This window comes from Eretmochelys imbricata, chromosome 4 (assembly GCF_965152235.1).
Source record: "Eretmochelys imbricata isolate rEreImb1 chromosome 4, rEreImb1.hap1, whole genome shotgun sequence".
Taxonomy (NCBI): domain Eukaryota; kingdom Metazoa; phylum Chordata; order Testudines; family Cheloniidae; genus Eretmochelys; species Eretmochelys imbricata.
Window position 1 is genome coordinate 4,256,915 of NC_135575.1, and position 22,121 is coordinate 4,279,035.

Consider the following 22,121-nt stretch of genomic DNA (forward strand, 5'->3'; position numbering starts at 1 on the left):
ATTCATATCTGGGTCGGGGGGGGGGAGCAAAAAGCTGTGCATATCTCTCTCGACATTGAAGGAGAGGGAAAATTTTTATGAGCTTGCACTGTGCACTTTCTATACAGCACAAGACAATATTATTTTGGGTTTATACCCTCAAAGGAGATTGGCACATGAGTGCTGGGCAATCCCCGACCTGATTCCTCCCACACAGCTGATCTCAGTGTCTCTATGTCCATTTGCAGCTGAGTGCATCCCTACCTCTATGTGTGTGCTGGAGAAGGCTTGAGGACCTGGCACAACTAGGACAGGGTGAGGAAACCCAGGCTGGTGGAACGGGCGGAACCAGTGGGACCCCAGCACATCAGGTGGCATCCCAGATGGGGGCGTCCAACCTGTCACAAAGGCATCATGAGATTTGTCCAAACCAGTATCAGTGTGGAAAAGTCTCCCCCCTTTTTTGTACTCTTATTCCACTAAGACTGTCAGTTAGTTCAGCAGTGCACTGTTTCATGTTTAAACACTGTGGGTAGAATCCTGGCCCCACTGAGGTCAATGGCAAAACTCCATTGACTTCAATAGGGCCAGGATTTCACCCCACGTTTCTGTACAGTTGTAAATGTATGTGGCTTTTTTATATTGTAAGTGGAGTTGACCAGGATGCCTATCGTTAAGGTGAACAAATAAGCCCATTCTGAAGGGTCTTTTCAATCCCTCATGCCTTTACCAAATGTTTGTGCTGAAATTTTCATGTTTCTCCATAGCCTAGGAATGATTTTTTTTTCATATTGAGGGGGAAATGGTTTTGCCATTTTCAACACTTAAAAAAATGAACTTTTGCCTGCATGCTCCCCACTGCCCCCAATAGCACCAGCAGCTCAGCAACATGGAAGAACTGGAATTTGATGAGATGTAGTTCCTAGGTCACAGACACCTCTGGTAAAAAAACACTTTGCTTTTGCTGACTTCGGTTGTTTTTTAAATGTGCTTTGGCACATGTGCCCTGGTTTTTGTCACATGATAGCAGAGTACAGTATTGTTACTACCAGCCAGAAATCCATTGGCTAAGAACGTAAGAATGGCCAGACTGAGTCAGACCAAAGGTCCATCTAGCCCAGTATCCTCTCTTCCGACAGTGACCAATGCCAGGTGCCCCAGAGGGAGTGACCAGAACAGGCTCTGGGCATATGCTGGCTTCTCTTCAGAGCAGTGGGATCTAGTGGATAAGGTACTGGACTAGACTCAGGACACCTGTGTTCTCTTCTCAGCTCTGCCAATGGCCTACTGGGTGACCATGCACAAGTCGCCATGCCTCCATTTGTAAAATGAAGTTAATGCCACTCATCTCTTTTGTACAATGCTTTGAGATCTACAGATGGAAAGCACGACAGATTATGATTTATGTATGAGAAAGCAAAGTGGGATTTCTTTTTTTTAAGATGTAGGGTCATATTGACTATGATTTGTGATGGTGTGTAAGTAATGAGTCATGCTTTAATCCCATACAGTATAGGGAAGGTGCCTTCTATAGGAGCATTATCTTGTTTGATTATATGGTGCAGGACGGAACATTCAAGTGTTATCTAGCAGACAGTTCAGCAAGATGGATTTCCTCGGTTTATTATCTTTCTCTTTACAAACCTAGGAAATTCCATTAAAAATGTTATTAAATAGTTAAGGTTATAAAGTAAAGGATGATAAATCTACAAATGCCAAAGTTAAGATTACCCATGCAACCTTAAAAGCGGCAAAGAGTCCTGTGGCACCTTATAGACGAACAGACGTATTGGAGCATAAGCTTTCGTGGGTGAATACCCACTTCGTCGGATGCATGGGATCCGACCCATGCAACCTTACTTTGGACTCTTTGTGTATATACTTTCCAATGCGGTCTTTTATTTCATGATCTTTTATTTCATGATTTTTTTCTACAGTCCGTCTGCCTCATTCAGTGTAGAAGTCGGAGAGTGTTTAGCAAATGAGGCAGCTGTGTGTGGGTTTCCTTCCCAAAGCTTGCCCCACAATGAAAACATGATCTGGTGTTTTCTGAGCTCATGTCTTTTCATTTCATGCTCAATATCCCCGCCTCGATCTGGGTATCTGAAATTAAATTTGGCTGTGTTCTGACCAGTTGCCTGAATAGATTTTATCTATATACCCCCACTTATTTAGCATATACAAGAAAACACTCCCATCCAGCCAATCGTTTGTCTCCTGCTGGTCTGGACGTGTTTTCTTCATCTTCCTCTGTGCAATATGGAAGGCTTCAGAAGCAGCCATATATAGCCTGGCAGAGCTGCTGACAGCAAAGCTAGGCTTAGGCAGTATGAGCTATGCAGTCTCCCTGGCTCATAGCCATTGTGGAGGTGTTACTAAAATCCATTAACCCCGCTTGAATGTCAACTGGCTCATGAGTCATGTAGGGACCTTTTTTTCCCCTGTGGGGCAGCAAATACAGATGCAGTTCCTCGCTCCCAAACTCCAACAAAATAAGCTCTGTTTTGCCCTCAGATCAACTTTAAAAATCTATTTAAATAGAGAAAAAGACCGGATGAAGCTATGTCTCATCATAGTATCTGAATGTGATGCAGAAGTGGCTGGGTTCTGGAACGTGCTCCCAATGTGGACACCCGGGAAGTGATATCAAAACACATGTTGCTGTCAGGCTTTGCCAGGGAAAACAATGTGATGCTCACTTTGAAAGGAATTAATTTGCAGCATCTCCAGTATGACAGACCCTTCTGGTTGGTTCTTGACTATATGACCCAGACCTGAATCTCTGCTGTCACTAACTATAGCAACTAGGGCTGGTGGGAAATTTTCCTTCAAAATTGCTTTTTGACAGAAAACTAGTTTTTTGACGAAACACATTTGTCCATGAACAGTGTCTGTTTTCCATGGACAATTTTGATTTTCTTCAGAAAACTGAACACCTGAAAAACAAAATATTTTGATTTGGATTTGCCACCAAGGTGAACATGGGAGTTGTATCTTGGTTCCCTCATGTCCCCATTCTTTATGGGCCAGGCTCCCTGTCTGCTCCGCATCTCCTATGACGCACCGTGGCTAGAGGGTTCCCATGATGCACTGCCTCCCCTCTCCAAAAGGGAAGACCATTTGTGATGCATGATGGGATACGTACTCTGGCCAGGGAGCCCACCCTATAGAGGAGAATGGGAGCATGCAGAACCCAAATTACGACTCCTAGGGGCACCACAACAGCATTTCCAAACTGAAGTTTTTCAGTTTTAAGCTGAAAATTTTTGAATTTATTTTAGAAAATCCTCCCTATTCTTACCAGATCTAACAGCAACATATGTTTTATGATGAGGAATTTTTGCTTGTATTGCCCAGGATTTCGTCTACGTGTGGAAGTGCATTGTTCTGTATTCCTACATTTACTACAAAGCCTGATGCCTGGAGAGCTCTGCGAGCACCTTTTTTGGATTCTGGACATCATTTACAAAGAGAGGGTGTCGTGGGGCTGGTACACCCCATCATCCTTTGGGGGTGGTGTGAAGGGGCATTATGTCCTCACAGCTGAGTTTGGATGTCTGCCCCTGGCCTCGGGCAGTGTTGCCTAATGACCAGTGTCCACAAGGCGACTTCCTTGGTTAGGGTGGTGAGGCCTCCTGGCCGGGGTCAGTATGACTACCTTCTCTGTCAGGGCTGAGCGCCCTAATGGCCAGAGTCAATAGGATAGAGCCAATAGAAAATCCCTTTCAGTCAGGGCTGGGTGGCCTAGCAGTCGGAGCCCATAGAATATCAGGGTTAGAAGGGACCTCAGGAGGTCATCTTGTCCAACCCCCTGCTCAAAGCAGGACCAATCCCCAATTTTTGCCCCACATCCCTAAGTGGCCCCCTCAAGGATTGAACTCACAATCCTGGGTTTAGCGAATGCTCAAACCACTGAGCTACCCCTCCCCCCCAAAAGAAAATTTAGAGATGCTAGGGATTGAACCCAGGGCCTCATACATGCAAAGCATGTGCTCCACCACTGAGCTACATCCCCAGATAGAGCTGCACTTTTGGTCAGGGCTGTGTGGCCTAGTGGCCAGAATCAATAGAGTTGGTGAGCTGGGCCACCCCCACCCCACAGGGGGAAACAGCCAGGGAAGGGGAACCTGGGCCCTCTCTGTCCACCGGGCCCTCCCCGTCCACCAGGATCTTGCTGAAACACGCCAAGCTGGTCTCCAGTTCTACAGCTGACTCCCCACAAAGTTTTCCTGGCTCACTTCCTATCCATTCTTTTGTGGTTTGCCATCTTGGGGTCCCCACAGTCTCTCCTCCTTCTGTGGCATCGCAAGCCTGGGGGTCATAGGTCATCACCAACTGGCTGGCCTCCATGTCCTGGAGTGCAGGCATTTCTTCCACAGGAGCCTGCAGCTCTCCAGCAGTCAGCTGTTTCCTTTTATAGCCTGGTTCCAGCTGCAGCATGCCCAGCAGAGCTGAGGGAGTGTGGCCTTCTTGACCCAAAGAGAAGGATTAACCCTTGAAGACCCAATGTGGGGCAAGTACACCTCATCACAGAGCGGGAGAAGAATAATTACATTTTGTTTTCTGCATGAATTTTATGTTACTGGAATGTAGATTAACTCCTCTACTATCTGAGCACAGGGTTACACGCCATAAACTTTAAAATTGTTTTGTCAAGTGTGAAGAAATTTTCCACACAGAAGCTATTTTGTACTTTAGAATTATCATAGAATATCAGGGTTGGAAGGGACCTCAGGAGGTCGTCTAGTCCAACCCCCTGCTCAAAGCAGGACCAGCCCCAACTAAATCATCCCAGCCAGGGCTTTGTCAAGTCGGGCCTTAAAAACCTCTAAGGAAGGAGATTCCACCACCTCCCTAGGTAACTCATTCCAGTGCTTCACCATCCTCCTAGTGAAAAAGTTTTTCCTAATATCCAACCTAAACCTCCCCCACTGCAACTTGAGACCATTACTCCTTGTTCTGTCATCCGCTACCACTGAGAATAGTCTAGATCCATTCTCTCTGGAACCACCTCTCAGGTAGTTGAAAGCAGCTATCAAATCCCCCCTCATTCTTCTCTTCCGCAGACTAAACAATCCCAGTTCCTGCATCCTCTCCTCATAAGTCATGAGTTCCAGTCCCCTAATCATTTTTGTTGCCCTCCGCTGGACTCTCTCCAATTTATCCACATCCTTCTTGTAGTGTGGGGCCCAAAACTGGACACAGTACTCTGGAGGAGGCCTCACCAATGTCGAATAGAGGGGGACGATCACGGCCCTCGATCTGCTTGCTATGCCCCTACTTATACAGCCCAAAATATCATTGGCCTTCTTGGCAACAAGGGCACACTGTTGACTCATATCCAACTTCTCGTCCACTGTCACCCCTAGGTCCTTTTCTGCTGAACTGCTGCCTAGCCATTCGGTCCCTAATCTGTAGCTGTGCATTGGGTTCTTCTGTCCTAAGTGCAGGACTCTGCACTTGTCCTTGTTGAAACTCAGATTTCTTTTAGCCCAATCCTCTCATTTGTCTAGGTCCCTCTGTATCCCCTCCCTACCCTCCACAATATCTACCACTCCTCCCAGTTTAGTGTCATCTGCAAACTTGCTGAGGGTGCAATCCACACCATCCTCCAGATCATTAATGAAGATATTGAACAAAACCAGCCCCAGGACCCACCCTTGGAGCACTCCGCTTGATACCGGCTGCCAACTAGACATGGAGCCATTGATCATTACCCATTGAGTCCGACGATCTAGCCAACTTTCTATCCACCTTATAGTCCATTCATCCAGTCCATGCTTCTTTAACTTGATGGCAAGAATACTGTGGGAAACAGTATCAAAAGCTTTGCTAAAGTCAAGGAATAACACATCCACTGCTTTCCCCTCATTCACAGAGACAGTTATCTCGTCTTAGAAGGCAATTAGGTTAGTCAGGCATGACTTGTCCTTGGTGAATCCATGCTGACTATTCCTTATCACTTTTCTCTCTTCATATATAATTATGGAGTAAACCAGAAAATAATGTCAGGATTCCCTTTCACTAGCCTACTGGATTTCTTGGTATTCCATTCTTGATCAATGCTTTGGAGCCAGTGATTTTCCAACCAATTTGTAAAATTAATCTATTTTACAATTATCCCTTTTCTAAAGAACAAAAGAGGCCAAGGGTCTAAAGTGCAAAAGATTCTTAAAAGTTTAAAAATGCCAAGGAGCAAAAACTCCTGATCTAAAAATATTGGTATTGTACAAACTTGTAAGGACGCTGCGAGGTTTCAACATACACTGAGGAGTCACTCTCTGAGAGACAGAGAGAGAGATTGATGGACAAAAAACCTTTATTCACATAAAATCACTTGAAAAACTATTCAAATGCTATAAAATTACCATATAGACACAAAAGGAAATGACAAAAATAAAGCAAAACCTGTCTCAAGTGACCATTAAACATGAATCACTACAGCAGCAGCATCACCAGGTTCTCTCAAAAGATAGTCAACACACCAAGTCCACCAATAGAGCCCAGGTTACAAGACAATTGATAAAAGGTGTAATCAATCTGCATCCGGGCCAGAATCAGTGTGCAGAACAGCCCTAGCACATCACACGGCTCTTCCCCGGACATTCTGTTCTGGTGAGATTTCAAAATGGCTACTTTTGTTGGACCCAGGCAGGAAACTGGATGAATGTGTAGGGGCATATCACTCCCAGAACAAACGAGTCCCAAACTGCTGAAAAGCTGCTGCAGAAAAACAAAAAGAGGAATCAAATGGGGCAACGTAGGAAAAAATGAAACACTGTCTGAAGCCGAACAGGCAGGGCTCTGTGCAGACGCCTCGGGGGTAATATGGTTCACAAAATGATTAGTTGCTCGACGCTATGCAGGAGTCTCCACTACAAATCTCTGGAGCGCATAGGAAGAGGAAGTTTCCTCCAAGATGGGGACATAGAATCACCCAGCAACAGAGGCATCCTCCAGGCTGTATCAGGGAGATCAGAGAGGGTGGCATATTGCCATGCCTTGACACACATATGATAGAGCTGCTTCTTGGTACTGGTTGCAAAAGGAACTTCCACCAAACCCTTCCTGGACAGCAGTGTGCCTAGCTACAAGGAGATCTTATCCACAGACGGAGAGACAACTAGCGAGGGGAACACAGCATTCCCTCTGGAGAAACAATTCTGCAAAGAATGAGCAGCCCACCGAGGGAGCACCACCTGGAATGCAGAGAGGACCTTATCTGGGTTCTGGTCTGAACAGCCAGAGCTGTTGCCAGCTTCCAGCTTGAACAACTAGGAACAATCAGGAGCAACAGCTTGGTCAGCCCAGGCTGAAGGGCAGAAAACAGGCGCCTGGAGGAGAGAGATCCAGCAGGAAAATGTGGGTTAAAAACCAGCAGCTCTTCAAGAGCCATAAACTGGAAAGTACCTGGTTTGGACATGCACTTCGCAGAAGTCACCAAGTGGTACAGAATGGAGGCAAATCTAGGCTCTGTAATTGACTAGGTGCCAACAAAAGTAGGCGAGAGTCAAAGCCCGTCCCCCAGGGCCACAGAGGCGAGAGAAGGCAGGGGACTTCCAAGCCAGTGGGGAGTCAGAGTACAATAACTGCTGAACAGACCGGAGGCAAAATGCCGCCCCCTGCTGACCAAATCTGTGATCCCCAGCAACCTTCATCTAATGGCAGGACCAGTAAAGCAGGGAGCAACCAGTAGGAACTATTCAAAATAAAAATTGATTCACATGCCTCTGAATCCAAGGGAGAGGGTCCAGACACACTACCCAGCACCACAACATTGAGATCACAAGGTTGTGGCAGTCAAAACCTGTCCCCAAAAAGAGAGTCCAGGAAGGAATCTGCACCATTTCTACAGGCACCACTTGCTCAGCCCCCTCCCAATTCCTTAGCATGTACTGTTCAGAGCCAAAAATGACCCAACACCTTATTCCAGAGGTGCCTCACTGCAGTTATTGGGGCAATAAAGCAGGATCACTACATTGCCAAGAGCCCAGTAAGAGTGAATTGCTCTTAGCCCAGTTAATGCAAGCAGAAGACACTTGTAATCAAGTGCGAAGTGCCTACCCATCACTGTCAGACATGATAAAAACTGAGATAGCAGCAGCATGGGCTGACAGATGAACTGGGAAAGCATCGAGCACCCCTGGCACAGAAAGGTCAGTCACACAGCTTCTGCCGATGTGCAGGAAAGGCTCCAAACCAAGATCATACAGCATCCCAGACAGGGGACACCCCTAAGGAATGTGTCTGTGAGCTGGCAAGCAGCGGCTAAGACCCCAATTCACCTTTGATACAATAAAGAAATATATGAGGAGAACACAGGTCCAATCCTGAAAGTTTCTAACGTTTCTAACTATGGTGAACTCTATCCAGGGCCGACTGATCCATTGAAACAAGTCCCAGATTACACGGGGCTTGGCTACACTTGCAAGTTAAAGCACATTAAAGCAGCTGCAGGCGTCCTAACTCCTAATGTGTCCACACTGGCAAGGCACGTAGAGCGCACGGCCTCCATGCCCTGGTCTGTTAGTGCGCTCTGATCGGCCTCCAGAAGTGTCCCACAATGCCTGTGCTAGCCACTCTGGTCATCACTTTGAAATCTACTGCCCTTCCCTCAGGTGCCCAACCGTCAGACCCACCCTTTAAATTCCCTGGGAATTTTGAAAATCCCTTTCCTGTTTGCTCAGCCAGGCGTGGAGTGCTCTCAGCGAATCTTTCCAGGTGACCATGCCTCCACACGCCAAGCGAGCCCCAGTATGCAGCAATGGCGAGGTGCTGGATCTCATCAGGGTGTGTCAGAGAGTCCAGATGTCCTTCAGCAGGTTGGCTAAGCCCTTGGATAAAATCCTATAATAGAGCGGAGAAGGGAAATGGATCTCTGGTTCTGTAAGCCAGAGATCCCCTTTTTCTTGTGCAGCAAGGTGATCACTGCCCTGTGGCAAGTGAGGGGCAGCTCTTTCTCCAGGAGACACTCCAGCACCACTAGAAAAAAGTCAAGACTGATAAAATTCAGATAGCAGCCCATCGATGCCTGGGGCCTTGCCTGCAGAGAGCTGCTGGATTGCAACAGAGAACTCCTGCAGACAGAGGGGAATCCAGGGACTGCTGCTCCTCACCAGTCAGAGAGGGTAACCCTTGGGGCAGCTCTTCCATTGCCAGCACATCCCAGGCTTCAGGTGAGTTCAGAGTACTGTGAAATGGAACAGCTGCTTTCTGGATCCCAGCAGGGTCAGCCATCAGAGGACCATCCGGGAGCCGGAGGCAACAAATCTTCTGATGGTCTGTAGACTTTTGCTCTAACCCCAAAAAAGAACCTTGGGGGAGCTTCAGTTTCAAGCAGCTGAGTAAAACAAGCCCACCCAAGGCTCCTTGCACCTTCACGTCCAAAAAGCAGGTCCGGAGCTGGTACTTCTCAGCTAAGGTTTGGTGAATCTGCCCTGGGTTTAAAGACCTCCTGCTATCGTATATGATTGACAGGGCTTGAGGGGTGGGGATAGCCATGCCCCCAAGGCCTCTCCAGGGGTGCTGGAACAATTTATGCAGTGGGGGTACTAAAAGCCATTGAACCAAACTGTAAACCCTGTATATAATGAAAAGATGGGACCCCCCACTTGGTAAACCAACTCCCATCTTTTCATGTGCTGTATATATATACTGCTTACTGTATTTTTCACTCCATGCATCTGATGAAGTGGGTTTTAGCCCACGAAAGTTTATGCCCAAATGTCAAGGTTCCTTCCCCACTCTGAACTCTAGGGTACAGATGTGGGGACCTGCATGAAAACCTCCTAAGCTTACTTTTACCAGCTTAGGTTAAAACTTCCCCAAGGTACAAATTAATTTTACCCTTTGCCCTTGGAATTTCCACTGCCACCACCAGACTTTAACTGGGTTTACTGGGAAACATAGTTTGGACACATCTTTCCCCCCAAAATCCTCCCCACCCTTGTACCCCACTTCCTGAGGAAGGTTTGGTAAAAATCCTCACCAATTTGCATAGGTGACCACAGACCCAAACCCTTGGATATTAGAACAATGAAAAAGCATTCAGTTTTCTTACAAGAAGACTTTTAATAGAAGTAAAGGAATCACCTCTGTAAAATCAGAATGGTAGATACGTTACAGCGTAATTAGATTCAAAACATAGAGAATCCCTCTAGGCAAAACCTTAAGTTACAAAAAAGATACAATGACAGGGATAGTCATTCTATTCAGCACAGCTCTTTTCTCAGCCATTTAAAGAAATCATAATCTAACACACACCTAGCTAGATTACTTACTAAAAGTTCTAAGACTCTATTCCTGTTCTGTCCCCGGCAAAAGCAGCATTCAGACAGTCACAGACCCTTTGTTTCTTTCCCTCCTCCCAGCTTTTGAAAGTATCTTGTCTCCTCATTGGTCATTTTGGTCAGGTGCCAGCGAGGTTACCTTTAGCTTCTTAACCCTTTACAGGTGAGAGGATTTTTCCTCTGGCCAGGAGGGATTTTAAAGGGGTTTACCCTTCTCTTTATATTTATGACACCAAATAAATGTGTTAATCTCTAAGGTGCCACAAGGACTCCTCGTTGTTTTTCCTGTATAAAATGGAAACCACTTCAAGCCAGGGGGTACGACAGCACCCCCCACACCTATAGTTCCATCATCTATGGGCTTCTCTGCAACCTCTTCAGTGTGGGTTCACAGGCATACCCCATCACAAGCACAATTTTGGAAATCAGAACACCTTGACTGCAATTCACCCCAGTGCAGAGCATCTGCACAAGGCCCTAGTTCAGGTAATAAATAGTATTTAGATAGCTTTGCGGCCTCTATGCTGGATTGAATTCCATCTTTCTGTACATAAGAACATAAGAGCAGCCATACTGGGTCAGACCAAAGGTCCATCTAGCCCCGTATCCTGTCTTCTGACAGTGGCCAGTGCCAGGTGCCCCAGAGGGAATGATCAGAACAGGTAATCATCAAGTGATCTGTCCCCTGTCGCCCATTCCCAGCTTCTGGCAAACACAGGCTAGGGACACCATCCCTCCCATCCTGGCTAATAGCCATTGATGGACCTATCCTCCATGAATTTATCTAGTTCTGTTTTGAACCCTGTTATGGTCTTGGCCTTCACAACATCCTCTGACAAGGAGTTCCACAGGTTGACTGTGCGTTGTGTGAAGAAATACTTCCTTTTGTTTGTTTTAAACCTGCTGCCTATTAATTTCATTTGGTGACCCCTAGTTCTTGTGTTATGAGGAGTAAATAACACTGTAATTTAATTATGAGAAGGAGTAAATAACACTGAATGTAATTTTTTCAAAGCAAGATATAGGTATTGAACTGAAGGCTGCTCTCAGTTACACTCTATCAGCCTCAATGAGGCTGCCTATATGTGATGCTGTATGGAATATGTGGAACACTTTGTTACATTATTGATACCAATATGATAAAATTGCAAGGAATCTGATCAGATATGCCACGTGAGGTATTTGTGAAAAATGTTATAATTTGCCAAGTATGATGATCTTGTTTATAAGTTTGTATCACCTTTGTATTGTGCATTACAGATATGTAGGGTATATCTGTATTTCCAAACATGTGCTGGGTTTCTGGGTGACACCCCCAGGCATCAGCACTGCCCAGCCTGTTCGATGGCCCATCAAGGATCATCAGCTGTACAATGACCCCATTGAATGGTGTCAGGGGATACACCTTATGAGTCAGCAGGCCATGTAGGGGCCTGCCTATGGGCAGAACTCTTACAGCTTTTCCATGCCATGTGCTGTGAAGCTTGTGTTTGGGACACAGGAAGTACATGCCACAGGGCAAAAGCATGGGTGGCATGTGAACCCCTGGCTGAGGGAGGCTAGTCCCAGCCCCGCCCCGTCTGTCTGAGGCCCCGCCCCTTCTTCCCCTGCCAGAGCCCACAGCCCCGCCCCCCCCACCTCGGGCACCAGCCCAGTTGTACCCCAGGCTAGCCCCCTGGTCCCAGAGCACGGGAGGGCATGTGGCCACAGTCCCCCCAGCCCCGGAGCACCAGGAAGGCAGGCAGCACACAGCCCCAGCCTCCCCAACTCTGGAGGGCTGAAAGGTGCGGCGGGCAGCACATGGACACAGCCTCCCCAGCCTCACCCAGAGCACTGCGGGGCTGGAGCAGGACTGGAGCCGCTGCATGCAGGGAGCAGGGGGGTGGGGCCATGCTTGGCTGTCTGGGGAGGCACAGCCTCCCCCGGCCTCTGCTACCCGCCACCCATGGGAAAAAGGAATATAAAGGGCAGCTGCATCATCTCCATTTTTGTCTTCATTCCTGCTTCTGACCTCTGGAGTAACTTTTCTACAAACAAAGCTCTGAACAAAGGACTGAATGACCCGTCCAAGCTGTGAATGTGGTCCAGGGGGACTTTTAAGCCAGCAAACGCACCCCTTTGGGGTCAGAAGAACATGTTCTACAGTGAGCAGAGTTTTTAAATAACTTCTCATTGAACTGGACTTAGGTGCTGATTGGGAGCCAGAGAACTGGAATGAAATAAAGGGGGCTGCGTGATTTCTTTTTTAGCTTCTTGATAACCAGTGTGGGGGATCAGAAGCACAGTTTATGAGTGGTTGGTGAGTTTAACTTCAGTGTTAACCACCAGTTTTGGGAGCGTCTGCGCTCCCTTTTGCAGTGTGTCCTGACCTTGGCATTTTCAGGGAGGGCTGCCCCAGGCACCCCGAGTCACACCAAGTATAAAAAAGCAGCATTGGACCCATGGTGTAGCTATCATTATGGCAGTGGTACGCTGATGTAGCACAAAGGTTTCCTTTTAATCCATTCCACGGAGTGGGACTCTCGGTCCATGCACTGTTCTATTGGATGGGAGAGCAGGAGTTGTCACTGAGGATAATTGGTTAAACATGGCAAATGTCTGAGAGCAATGCTTGTAAATTATAGCTAGAGCTGGCCAATTTTTTTTTATGACTAGATTTTTCATCAAAAACGTGTTTTTCAGTGTTCTGAAATTTCATGTATTCGGGTCAAATTTGATGAATAGTTTTGGCTGAGAAAAAAATGAAATTTGGTCTTTTGTGTGCTTTTACCCTGTGCTATCCAGATTTCACGGGGGAGACCAGCATTTCTCACACTGAGGGGCCCTGACCCAAAAGGGAGTTGCAGGAGGGTCGCAAGGTTATTTTAACAAATTTATTTGATCATAAGCTTTCGTGAGCAACAGCTCACTTTATCGGATGCATTCACTGGAAAATACCACTGAATTTTCCACTGAATGCATCCGATGAAGTGAGCTGGAGCTCATGAAAGCTTATGCTCAAAGAAATGTGTTAGTCTCTAAGGTGCCACAAGTCCTCCTTTTCTTCTTGCGAATACAGACTAACACGGCTGCTACTCTGGAACCTGTCAAAGGTTATTTTAGGAAGGATTGTGGCATTGCCACCCTCCCTCCTGCGCTGCCGTCAGAGCTGGGTGGCCAGAGAGCAGCAGCTGTTGCTCAGGTGGCACCCAGCTCTGAGGGCAGGGCAGAAGTAAGCCCTGGTCTACCCTAGGACTTTAGGTCGAATTTAGCAGCGTTAAATCGATGTAAACCTGCACCCGTCCACACAATGAAGCCCTTTATTTCGACTTAAAGGGCTCTTAAAATTGATTTCCTTACTCCACCCCTGACAAGTGGATTAGCGCTTAAATCGACCTTGCCGGCTCGAATTTGGGGTACTGTGGACACAATTTGATGGTATTGGCCTCCGGGAGCTATCCCAGAGTGCTCCATTGTGACCGCTCTGGACAGCACTCTCAACTCAGATGCACTGGCCAGGTAGACAGGAAAAGAACTGCGAACTTTTGAATCTCATTTCCTGTTTGGCCAGCGTGGCAAGCTGCAGGTGACCATGCAGAGCTCATCAGCACAGGTGACCATGATGGAGTCCCAGAATCGCAAAAGAGCTCCAGCATGGACCGAACGGGAGGTACGGGATCTGATCGCTGTTTGGGGAGAGGAATCCGTGCTATCAGAACTCCGTTCCAGTTTTCGAAATGCCAAAACCTTTGTCAAAATCTTCCAGGGCATGAAGGACAGAGGCCATAACAGGGACCCGAAGCAGTGCCGCGTGAAACTGAAGGAGCTGAGGCAAGCCTACCAGAAAACCAGAGAGGCGAACAGCCGCTCCGGGTCAGAGCCCCAAACATGCCGCTTCTATGACGAGCTGCATGCCATTTTAGGGGGTTCAGCCACCACTACCCCAGCCGTGTTGTTTGACTCCTTCAATGGAGATGGAGGCAATACGGAAGCAGGTTTTGGGGACGAAGAAGATGATGATGATGATGAGGTTGTAGATAGCTCACAGCAAGCAAGCGGAGAAACCGGTTTTCCCAACAGCCAGGAACTGTTTCTCACCCTGGACCTGGAGCCAGTACCCCCCGAACCCACCCAAGGCTGCCTCCTGGACCCAGCAGGCGGAGAAGGGACCTCTGGTGAGTGTACCTTTTAAAATACTATACATGGTTTAAAAGCAAGCATGTGAAAGGATTACTTTGCCCTGGCATTCGCGGTTCTCCTAGATGTACTCCTAAAGCCTTTGCAAAAGGTTTCTGGGGAGGGCAGCCTTATTGCGTCCTTCATGGTAGGACACTTTACCACTCCAGGCCAGTAACACGTACTCGGGAATCATTGTAGAACAAAGCATTGCAGTGTATGTTTGCTGGTGTTCAAACAACATCCGTTCTTTATCTCTCTGTGTTATCCTCAGGAGAGTGAGATATCATTCATGGTCACCTGGTTGAAATAGTGTGCTTTTCTTCAGGGGACACTCAGAGGAGCGCATTCCTGCTGGGCTGTTTGCCTGTAGCTAAACAGAAATGTTCCCCGCTGTTAGCCACAGGGAGGGGGGAAGGTTGAGGGGGTAGCCACGTGGTGGGGGGAGGCAAAATGCGACCTTGTAACAAAAGCACATGTGCTATGTATGTAATGTTAACAGCAAGGATTACCCTGAAAGAGTGTAGCCACTGTTTTATAAAATGTGTCTTTTTAAATACCGCTGTCCCTTTTTTTTTCTCCACCAGCTGCATGTGTTTCAATGATCACAGGATCTTCTCCTTCCCAGAGGCTAGTGAAGATTAGAAAGAAAAAAAAACGCACTCGCGATGCATGTTCTCCGAGCTCATGCTGTCCTCCCACACTGACAGAGCACAGACGAATGCGTGGAGGCAAATAATGTCAGAGTGCAGGAAAGCACAAAATGACTGGGAGGAGAGGTGGCGGGCTGAAGAGAGTAAGTGGCGGGCTGAAGACAGGGCTGAAGCCCAAATGTGGCGGCAGCGTGATGAGAGGAGGCAGGATTCAATGCTGAGGCTGCTGGAGGACCAAACCAGTATGCTCCAGTGTATGGTTGAGCTGCAGCAAAGGCAGCTGGAGCACAGACTGCCACTGCAGCCCCTGAGTAACCAACCGCCCTCCTCCCCAAGTTCCATAGCCTCCACACCCAGACGCCCAAGAACGCGGTGGGGGGGCCTCTGGCCAACCAGCCACCCCACCACAGAGGATTGCCCCAAAAAAAGAAGGCTGTCATTCAATAAATTTTAAACTTTTAAAGTGCTGTGCTTAAAGTGCTGTGTGGCATTTTCCTTCCCTCCTCCGCCACCCCTCCTGGGCTACCTTGGTAGTCATCCCCCTATTTGTGTGATGAATGAATAAAGAATGCATGAATGTGAAGCAACAATGACTTTATTGCCTCTGCAAGCGGTGATTGAAGGGAGGAGGGGCGGGTGGTTAGCTTACAGGGAAGTAGAGTGAACCAAGGGGCGGGTGGTTTCATCAAGGAGAAACAAACAGAACTTTCACACCGTAGCCTGGCCAGTCATGAAACTGGTTTTCAAAGCTTCTCTGATGCGTACCGCACCCTCCTGTGCTCTTCTAACCGCCCTGGTGTCTGGCTGCGCGTAACCAGCAGCCAGGCGATTTGCCTCAACCTCCCACCCCACCATAAACGTCTCCCCCTTACTCTCACAGATATTGTGGAGCGCACAGCAAGCAGTAATAACAGTGGGAATATTGGTTTCGCTGAGGTCTAAGCGAGTCAGTAAACTGCGCCAGCGCGCCTTTAAACGTCCAAATGCACATTCTACCACCATTCTGCACTTGCTCAGCCTGTAGTTGAACAGCTCCTGACTACTGTCCAGGCTGCCTGTGTACAGCTCCATGAGCCATGGCATTAAGGGGTAGGCTGGGTCCCCAAGAATACATATAGGCATTTCAATATCCCCAACAGTTATTTTCTGGTCTGGGAATAAAGTCCCTTCCTGCAGCTTTTGAAACAGACCAGAGTTCCTGAAGATGCGAGCGTCATGTACCTTTTCCGGCCATCCCACGTTGATGTCGGTGAAACGTCCCTTGTGATCCACCAGAGCTTGCAGCACTATCAAAAAGTACCCCTTGCGGTTTATGTACTCGGCGGCTTGGTGCTCCGGTGCCAAGATAGGGATATGGGTTCTGTCTATGGCCCCACCACAGTTAGGGAATCCCATTGCAGCAAAGCCATCCACTATGACCTGCACATTTCCCAGGGTCACTACCCTTAATATCAGGAGATCTTTGATTGCGTGGGCTACTTGCATCACAGCAGCCCCCACAGGAGATTTGCCCACTCCAAATTGATTCCCGACTGACCGGTAGCTGTCTGGCATTGCAAGCTTCCACAGGGCTATTGCCACTTGCTTCTCAACTGTGAGGGCTGCTCTCATCTTGGTATTCATGCGCTTCAGGGCAGGGGAAAGTGAGTCACAAAGTTCCATGAAAGTGCCCTTACGCATGCGAAAGTTTCGCAGCCACTGGGAATCGTCCCAGACCTGCAACACTATGCGGTCCCACCAGTCTGTGCTTGTTTCCCGAGCACAGAATCGGCGTTCCACAGCATGAACCTGCCCCATTAGCACCACGATGCATGCATTGGCAGGGTCCATGCTTTCAGAGAAATCTGTGTCTATGTCCTGATCACTCACGTGACCGCGCTGACGTCGCCTCCTCGCCCGGTATCGCTTTGCCAGGTTCCGGTGCTGCATATACTGCTGGATAATGCGTGTGGTGTTTAATGTGCTCCTAATTGCCAAAGTGAGCTGAGCGGCCTCCATGCTTGCCTTGGTATGGCGTCCGCACAGAAAAAAGGCGCAGAACGATTGTCTGCCGTTGCTCTGATGGAGGGAGGGGCGACTGATGACACGGCTTACAGGGTTGGCTTCAGGGAGCTAAAATCAACAAAGGGGGTGTCTTTACATCAAGGCGTATTTCAGGCAGGACTTCACGGAGGGTTCCAATAAGAAATGGTGCACCTAAGATATTGTTCTTATTGGAACAAGGAGGTTAGCCTGGCCTCTGATTGATACATGGCTAGATTTACCTCACTGCACCTTCTCTGTGAGTGACTGCAGTGTGACCTAGAGGAATGAGTCCCCTAGACAGGGGAGGGGGGGAAGCAAATGAGAACAAAACAAATCTGGTCTATTTCTTGTTTTGATCCACTCCATCTATCTTTTACATCTTTGGCTGGCAGCAGACGGTGCAGAAGGACTGCATGCCATCCACATCTCATGGCTGCTCGGCAGAAGATGGTACAGTACGACTGCTAGCCATCCTCATCTCTTGCCTGCCTGGCAGAAGATGGTACAGTACGACTGCTAGCAATCCGTGTCGCCTGCCTGCTCACCATAAGACGGTTCAATAGGACTGACTGCAGGACTAAAGAGAATGACCTGGTCAAGTCACTCCAAATTTAGTCCCTGCGCCCATGTCTGTCCAGGCGCTCCCAGCCGACGTGGCCAGGAGCACCTCGGACACGACGAGGACGACTACCAGTCATACTGCACCGTCTGCTGCCAGAAGGCAATGGGTTGCTGCTACTGTGTAGCAAAGCCGTACCGCATCTGCCAGCACCCAGGAGACATAGGGTGACGGTTACCTGAGCGAGCTCCATGCTTGCCGTGGTATGGCGTCTGCACAGGTAACTCAGGAAAAAAGGCACGAAACGATTGTCTGCCCTTGCTTTCACGGAGGGAGGGAGGGAACGGGGGCCTGACGATACGTACCCAGAACCACCCGCGACAATGTTTTAGCCCCATCAGAGTCCTCCATTGTGACTGCTCTGGACAGCACTCTCAGATGCCCGATTGTTTGCCATTGCTCTGATGCAGGGAGGGGCGACTGAGGACACGGCTTACAGGGTTGGCTTCAGGGAGCTAAAATCAACAAAGGGGGTGTCTTTACATCAAGGAGTATTTCAGGCAGGACTTCACGGAGGGTTCCAATAAGAAATGGTGCACCTAAGTTATCGTTCTTATTGGAACAAGAAGGTTAGCCTGGCCTCTGATTGATACATGGCTAGATTTACCTCGCTGCACCTTCTCTGTGAGTGACTGCAGTGTGACCTAGAAGAATGAGTCCCCTAGACGGGGGAGGGGGGGAAGCAAATGAATACAGAACAAATCTGGTCTATTTCTTGTTTTGATCCACTCCATCTATCTTTTACATCTTTGGCTGGCAGCAGATGGTGCAGAAGGACTGCATGCCATCCACATCTCATGGCTGCTCGGCAGAAGATGGTACAGTATGACTGCTAGCCATTCTCATCTCTTGCCTGCCTGGCAGAAGATGGTACAGTACGACTGCTAGCCATCCTCATCTCTTGCCTGCCTGGCAGAAGATGGTACAGTACGACTGCTAGCAATCCATATCGCCTGCCTGCTCACCATAAGACGGTTCAATAGGACTGACTGCAGGACTAAAGAGAATGACCTGGTCAAGTCACTCCAAATTTAGTCCCTGAGCTCATGTCTGCCCAGGCGCTCCCAGCCAACGTGGCCAGGAGCACCTCGGACACGACAAGGACGACTACCAGTCATACTGCACCGTCTGCTGCCAGAAGGCAATGGGTTGCTGCTACTGTGTAGCAAAGCCGTACCGCGTCTGCCAGCACCCAGGAGACATAGGGTGACGGTTACCTGAGCGGGCTCCATGCTTGCCGTGGTATGGCGTCTGCACAGGTAACTCAGGAAAAAAGGCACGAAACGATTGTCTGCCCTTGCTTTCACGGAGGGAGGGAGGGAACGGTGGCCTGACGATACGTACCCAGAACCACCCGCGACAATGTTTTAGCCCCATCAGAGTCCTCCATTGTGACTGCTCTGGACAGCACTCTCAGATGCCCGATTGTTTGCCGTTGCTCTGACGCAGGGAGGGGCGACTGAGGACACAGCTTACAGGGTTGGCTTCAGAGAGCTAAAATCAACAAAGGGGGTGTCTTTACATCAAGGAGTATTTCAGGCAGGACTTCACGGAGGGTTCCAATAAGAAATGGTGCACCTAAGTTATCGTTCTTATTGGAACAAGAAGGTTAGCCTGGCCTCTGATTGATACATGGCTAGATTTACCTCGCTGCACCTTCTCTGTGAGTGACTGCAGTGTGACCTAGAAGAATGAGTCCCCTAGACAGGGGAGGGGGGGAAGCAAAGGAGTACAGAACAAATCTGGTCTATTTCTTGTTTTGATCCACTCCATCTATCTTTTACATCTTTGGCTGGCAGCAGACGGTGCAGAAGGACTGCATGCCATCCACATCTCATGGCTGCTCGGCAGAAGATGGTACAGTACGACTGCTAGCCATTCTCATCTCTTGCCTGCCTGGCAGAAGATGGTACAATACGACTGCTAGCCATCCTCATCTCTTGCCTGCCTGGCAGAAGATGGTACAGTACGACTGCTAGCAATCCATATCGCCTGCCTGCTCACCATAAGACGGTTCAATAGGACTGACTGCAGGACTAAAGAGAATGACCTGGTCAAGTCACTCTAAATTAAGTCCCTGCGCCCATGTCTGTCCAGGCGCTCCCAGCCGACGTGGCCAGGAGCACCTCGGACATGACGATGACGGCTACCAGTCGTACTGTACCGTCTGCTGCCACAAGGCAATGGGTTGCTGCTACTGTGTAGCAAAGCCGTACCGCGTCTCCCAGCACCCAGGAGTCATACGGTGACGGTTACCTGAGCGGGCTCCATGCTTGCCGTGGTATGGCGTCTGCACAGGTAACTCAGGAAAAAAGGCGCGAAACGATTGTCTGCCCTTGCTTTCACGGAGGGAGGGAGGGAACGGGGGCCTGACGATATGTACCCAGAACCACCCGTGACAATGTTTTAGCCCCATCAGGCACTGGGATCTCAACCCAGAATTCCAATGGGCAGCGGAGACTGCGGGAACTGTGGGATAGCTATCCACAGTGCAACGCTCCGGAAGTCGACTCTAGCCTCGGTACTGTGGAAGCACTCCGCCGAGTTAATGCACTTAATGCACTTAGAGCATTTTCTGTGGGGACACACACACTCAAATATATAAAACCGATTTCTAAAAAACCGACTTCTATAAATTCAACCTTATTCCGTAGTGTAGACATACCCTAAGGGTGGCAATCCCACACCACACCCTTACTTCCAAGTCTCTCCCCTTGCAGGATAGCCCAAAAACCAAACCAAGGGGAATTAAAACAAACAGACCGAGTTAGTGTGATGGGGGTATATCAGATCATGCCCTCCCTTCCGTTGGGGAGGGACCGCCAAGCAGTTGTGGGAAAAGATCCTGCCTTCCCTCAGGAGCTGCGAGTTAAATGTCTTTTCTCCTCCCCGCTCTGCACAGAGGGGAGCAGTTTGGCCTCCTGGTAACTCCTCCATCAGCCTATCATGTCATGTAGCTGTGGTGGGTTGGGGCTGCCTGAGCCAGAGCAGCTCCTTGCGCTTTGTTGCTCAGAGTGGGGTTTGTGTACCCCCTGTACCGAAAGAGCCCCCGATTTGCTCAATAGTTCAGTATTCCACACAGGCTGTGTTCTGCTGAGAGTACTTGTGCTCAGTGTGTAACAGGATTCAGTGCTTACTAGGAATGTAGGCGTTAACTTGCCATCTTAGACCAGCTGTCTGTCTGCTTTGGTTTGCACACTCCAAAAGGGGCCGATACCTCATGCTTTAGAGGCAGTGTGAAACCTCTGTCATGGACAGTGATTCACTATCAGGCCTATGGGGATGGTTTCTTCCTATTCCTGCCCAGATAGTGTGAACGCCGGCGGGTAGTGTAAGCCCATGGACATGGCTCTGGACTGGGAGTCAGGTGCATTTCCTGGCTCTTTCATTGACTTTGTGTGAGAGTGTGGGCCAGTTACTGCACCTCTAGGTCTCAGTGTCCCTCTTTCTAAAATGGAGATACTGATACAGCTGCACGTTTGCAAAACACTGGAGATCTATGGATGGTAAAAGCTAAGTATGAATATTTCCCAAAACATGAGCATTTGCAATCATCCTATGTTTGTACTCTGTTTACTGCCCCTGTGGATGTTCTAAATACCATATAAACGTCTTATCTGACTCTAAACCCTGCTAATTCTTGACCTCAATGATGTGGGCAGTGGACCAAATATAAATCAATCTTTCAGCATTTTTAATTGTATTGTTTATCTTCTTCAAGCATTACAAGAGATTGGAGCACATGATGTCCTTCCTTATGCCATTCTTTGCTTTATATACCTCTATATTGTTATATTTTATTCCTTTCTCTCTAAACCAAACAGCACCAATCTTTTAAATCTGTCTTTGCTAATCATGCTGGCCTCTCTGAGTGCAGATCTGATGAACCTTGTTCTGCGTTTGTCCTGTCCGCTTTCTGTGTGTCAAATGGACCTTTGTCATCACTTGAAGAAAAGATAGAGAAGAAAAATCCCCTGGCATTTTTAAACCCATCTATTACTGAAAGTATTGCAGGGCAATGGGAAATGTCGTGCAGGACTGTTTAAATCATTTACCTTGTCAAAGGCACAGTTCCAAGAATACTGTGAAGGTCCATTGCTCTCTGGCTGCAGTCTGGGAAATTAACCAGGTTGTAATCTCTTCCTTCTCAAGTGCAGGGGAACTGTCTGCATGGATAATGCAAATCCCTTGGTGCAAGGACTAGTCTTCCATTGATGCTGCAAGCTGCTCAGTCACGTTTGTGCGATTGCTCAGACTTCTCAGGGCGACATTTGCATTCCCAGCGTGCCACGAGGACTGGATGAATGAAACTCCTGTAATTACTACAACATGACTTCACTGAAACCATATTAGTATTTGCATTTCATCAGCAGCCAACTAATGGAATAGTTGCTACGGTGA

The 22,121-nt window shown here is 48.3% G+C and overlaps 1 non-coding gene across 1 annotated transcript; it reads right to left on the reverse strand.

Annotated features, from left to right (window-relative positions):
• Positions 1-3,922: 3,922 nt before the first annotated feature.
• TRNAA-UGC (transfer RNA alanine (anticodon UGC)) lies at positions 3,923-3,994 on the reverse strand. Its single transcript has one exon. It is a non-coding gene; the product is annotated as a tRNA-Ala (tRNA).
• Positions 3,995-22,121: the final 18,127 nt, after the last annotated feature.